The sequence below is a fragment of the Schistocerca serialis genome, unplaced genomic scaffold (genome assembly GCF_023864345.2).
Source record: "Schistocerca serialis cubense isolate TAMUIC-IGC-003099 unplaced genomic scaffold, iqSchSeri2.2 HiC_scaffold_902, whole genome shotgun sequence".
Lineage (NCBI taxonomy): Eukaryota > Metazoa > Arthropoda > Insecta > Orthoptera > Acrididae > Schistocerca > Schistocerca serialis.
In genome coordinates, this window is record NW_026048521.1 from 52,501 (window position 1) to 57,500 (window position 5,000).

The 5,000-nt window shown below is 50.7% G+C and overlaps 1 non-coding gene across 1 annotated transcript in view; it reads right to left on the reverse strand.

Moving 5' to 3' along the window:
• The window catches only part of LOC126452604 (small subunit ribosomal RNA), a 1,909-nt gene extending 848 nt beyond the window's left edge, over positions 1-1,061 (reverse strand). Inside the window, exon 1 of the ribosomal RNA XR_007584699.1 lies at positions 1-1,061. This exon is cut by the window's left edge and continues 848 nt beyond it. This is a non-coding gene — a ribosomal RNA (small subunit ribosomal RNA).
• Positions 1,062-5,000: the final 3,939 nt, after the last annotated feature.

The window sequence follows — 5,000 nt, forward strand, 5'->3', positions numbered from 1 at the left end:
TGAAAACATACTTGGCAAATGCTTTCGCTTCTGTTCGTCTTGCGACGATCCAAGAATTTCACCTCTAACGTCGCAATACGAATGCCCCCGCCTGTCCCTATTAATCATTACCTCGGGTTCCGAAAACCAACAAAATAGAACCGAGGTCCTATTCCATTATTCCATGCACACAGTATTCAGGCGGGCTTGCCTGCTTTAAGCACTCTAATTTGTTCAAAGTAAACGTGCCGGCCCACCGAGACACTCAATAAAGAGCACCCTGGTAGGATTTCAACGGGGTCCGCCTCGGGACGCACGAGCACGCACGAGGCGGTCGCACGCCTTCGGCTCGCCCCACCGGCAGGACGTCCCACGATACATGCCAGTTAAACACCGACGGGCGGTGAACCAACAGCGTGGGACACAAATCCAACTACGAGCTTTTTAACCGCAACAACTTTAATATACGCTATTGGAGCTGGAATTACCGCGGCTGCTGGCACCAGACTTGCCCTCCAATAGATACTCGTTAAAGGATTTAAAGTGTACTCATTCCGATTACGGGGCCTCGGATGAGTCCCGTATCGTTATTTTTCGTCACTACCTCCCCGTGCCGGGAGTGGGTAATTTGCGCGCCTGCTGCCTTCCTTGGATGTGGTAGCCGTTTCTCAGGCTCCCTCTCCGGAATCGAACCCTGATTCCCCGTTACCCGTTACAACCATGGTAGGCGCAGAACCTACCATCGACAGTTGATAAGGCAGACATTTGAAAGATGCGTCGCCGGTACGAGGACCGTGCGATCAGCCCAAAGTTATTCAGAGTCACCAAGGCAAACGGACCGGACGAGCCGACCGATTGGTTTTGATCTAATAAAAGCGTCCCTTCCATCTCTGGTCGGGACTCTGTTTGCATGTATTAGCTCTAGAATTACCACAGTTATCCAAGTAACGTGGGTACGATCTAAGGAACCATAACTGATTTAATGAGCCATTCGCGGTTTCACCTTAATGCGGCTTGTACTGAGACATGCATGGCTTAATCTTTGAGACAAGCATATGACTACTGGCAGGATCAACCAGGGAGCTGCGTCAACTAGAGCTGAGCAGCCGGCCGCCCGGGAGTGTGTCCCGGGGGCCCGCGCGAACACGCAAGCGTCCGCTCAATTATTCTGCAAACAGGAGGAGGCTGAGCTCCCCTGCACAACACACCTCGAAACCCTCTCAGGTCCCGGCGGCGCGCAGCGCCGTCCTAAGTACTTGGTCGGGTTCGAGAGAGGCGCAATCGCCCGGAGTTAGGCGAGTAGACGCTTTAGGTGCGACCACCCGTGCTCCCAACTGAGCTTGCCGCTGCCGACAGAGGCCCGGGAGCGTGCTGTCGTGGCATTGCCGGCGGGAGACAACACGCGCCACCTACGGTGACCGGCAGCTCCAACGCCAGCGCCACAGAAGGACAAAAGCCCCACTTGGGTGCCGAAGCGAACTCTCCCAGCACAGCGCACGCGCCAACACGTCCGCACAGCTGCGATACAAACCACCTGCGAGAACCGCTGGGGCGACCGAGCAGCAGACGGCGTCGCGGCGCCGAGCGCCGGGCGGCGGCGCATCCTCAGCGCACACAGTCCTCAATCGGACCAGCACACTGCAGATGGCCACCGCGCTTCGCACCGGGCCCGCGAGGACCTACTTTGGCCGCAAGGCGCCGCGAGCAGGGGGCGCCGGCGCGCAGCTGCGCCGCCTGCCGCGTCCGTCGGCCGGCGCGCCTGCCACTGGCCGCCCCCACCAGCCGGCTGTAGCGCGTGCGCCCACGCACCGCGCTGCCAGCACGCCGGGCGGCCCCCCCTCACCGGCCGGGGACGGTCCCACCCAGCCACCGCCGCGTATCGCCTCACACCCAGATCCCCTTTCGCGTTCGTGGGCATGGTGGGTCCCCTTTCACGTTCGTGGGCATGGTGGGTATCCCTGAAACAACCGGTTAATAGCTCGACCGATCGTCGCCAACACTGATTCACCTCTAGCGAGAACAACCGCACCACAACGGGTTACCTGTTGTTCATTTGCGTAACGTCACCAGCAAACGTAGACGTCCATCGCCATTTGCAACGAGTATTGCATGCCTGTGTCAGGTGTCACAACACACTACGTCTGCCCACATAGACGCAACAACATGTGCACGCCTCGAGAACACGTGGAAGGTAGCCCCCGTACGTATGCGGTGTCCATTGCGCGAACGACTGTCAGCCGGCCTCTGCAGGATGTCGCAGATGTGGAACGCGGTGCAACATGCTATCACGGTGTGTGAGAAGAGACGACTACGTCCGAATACACGCTCCACTACATCAACAGACTGCTCATGCTGATCGCCATCCAGGGCGTCCGTTCCTCCCACACGTCTGAATGGCGTACCACACTGCAATCCAGCTCTTATAGGGAGACGACACGTAGCTGCGTGCACAATATTTGGACTGTATGGTCTGCCGTTGCTAGGCGCAGTCGTCGTACGGTCACACATGTGCCACGATGTATCATTCAGTACATACGGACCAATGTGCAGTACAGTTTGTGGGTTTTGCGTACATCGGCGGACAGGTGACAGGCCGTACCACAACGTAGGCTGAGTACGTCGGCATGCGAAGGGCATTGAACATGCAAACTTCTCAACGACCAGCTTGCGAAGGCAGGGGGGAAGGGGGGGGGGCATGTACGTCCTGCTGCTATCCACATTACAGTGTATAGCAGGAGCATGTGGAAAGTCAGCAACACCTGCAAGGTGTTTAACATGACGCGATACACAGGGGACCGGGCAGTGCGAATAGCGAACTATATTGCGAGGGTTGCGGTTAGGCAACACTACACTAATTTAACGAGTTGCATAACAATTACAGAGCAGGTTCAGCGACAACGTGCGTCAGGTTAAGGCGCAATATAGGTTAGGTTGAGGCACAATATAGGTTAGGTTAAGGCACAACATGGGTTACGTTAAGGCACAAATTGGGTTACGTTAAGGCACAACATGGGTTACGTTAAGGCACAACATGGGTTACGTTAAGGCACAAATTAGGTTACGTTAAGGCACAAATTAGGTTACGTTAAGGCACAAATTAGGTTACGTTAAGGCACAAATTAGGTTACGTTAAGGCACAAATTAGGTTACGTTAAGGCACAAATTAGGTTACGTTAAGGCACAAATTAGGTTACGTTAAGGCACAAATTAGGTTACGTTAAGGCACAAATTAGGTTACGTTAAGGCACAAATTAGGTTACGTTAAGGCACAAATTAGGTTACGTTAAGGCACAAATTAGGTTACGTTAAGGCACAAATTAGGTTACGTTAAGGCACAAATTAGGTTACGTTAAGGCACAAATTAGGTTACGTTAAGGCACAAATTAGGTTACGTTAAGGCACAAATTAGGTTACGTTAAGGCACAAATTAGGTTACGTTAAGGCACAAATTAGGTTACGTTAAGGCACAAATTAGGTTACGTTAAGGTACAATATGGGTTAGGTTAAGGTACAATATGGGTTAGGTTAAGGTACAATATGGGTTAGGTTAAGGTACAATATGGGTTAGGTTAAGGTACAATATGGGTTAGGTTAAGGCACAACGTAGGTTAGGTTAAGGCACAACGTAGGTTAGGTTAAGGCACAACATAGGTTAGGTTAAGGCACAACATAGGTTAGGTTAAGGCACAACATAGGTTAGGTTAAGGCACAACATAGGTTAGGTTAAGGCACAACATAGGTTAGGTTAAGGCACAACATAGGTTAGGTTAAGGCACAACATAGGTTAGGTTAAGGCACAACGTAGGTTAGGTTAAGGCACAACGTAGGTTAGGTTAAGGCACAACGTAGGTTAGGTTAAGGCACAACGTAGGTTAGGTTAAGGCACAACGTAGGTTAGGTTAAGGCACAACGTAGGTTAGGTTAAGGCACAACGTAGGTTAGGTTAAGGCACAACGTAGGTTAGGTTAAGGCACAACGTAGGTTAGGTTAAGGCACAACGTAGGTTAGGTTAAGGCACAACGTAGGTTAGGTTAAGGCACAACGTAGGTTAGGTTAAGGCACAACGTAGGTTAGGTTAAGGCACAACGTAGGTTAGGTTAAGGCACAACGTAGGTTAGGTTAAGGCACAACGTAGGTTAGGTTAAGGCACAACGTAGGTTAGGTTAAGGCACAACGTAGGTTAGGTTAAGGCACAACGTAGGTTAGGTTAAGGCACAACGTAGGTTAGGTTAAGGCACAACGTAGGTTAGGTTAAGGCACAACGTAGGTTAGGTTAAGGCACAACGTAGGTTAGGTTAAGGCACAACGTAGGTTAGGTTAAGGCACAACGTAGGTTAGGTTAAGGCACAACGTAGGTTAGGTTAAGGCACAACGTAGGTTAGGTTAAGGCACAACATAGGTTAGGTTAAGGCACAACATAGGTTAGGTTAAGGCACAACATAGGTTAGGTTAAGGCACAACATAGGTTAGGTTAAGGCACAACATAGGTTAGGTTAAGGCACAACATAGGTTAGGTTAAGGCACAACATAGGTTAGGTTAAGGCACAACATAGGTTAGGTTAAGGCACAACATAGGTTAGGTTAAGGCACAACATAGGTTAGGTTAAGGCACAACATAGGTTAGGTTAAGGCACAACATAGGTTAGGTTAAGGCACAACATAGGTTAGGTTAAGGCACAACATAGGTTAGGTTAAGGCACAACATAGGTTAGGTTAAGGCACAACGTAGGTTAGGTTAAGGCACAACGTAGGTTAGGTTAAGGCACAACGTAGGTTAGGTTAAGGCACAACGTAGGTTAGGTTAAGGCACAACGTAGGTTAGGTTAAGGCACAACGTAGGTTAGGTTAAGGTACAACGTAGGTTAGGTTAAGGTACAACGTAGGTTAGGTTAAGGTACAACGTAGGTTAGGTTAAGGTACAACGTAGGTTAGGTTAAGGTACAACGTAGGTTAGGTTAAGGTACAACGTAGGTTAGGTTAAGGTACAACGTAGGTTAGGTTAAGGTACAACGTAGGTTAGG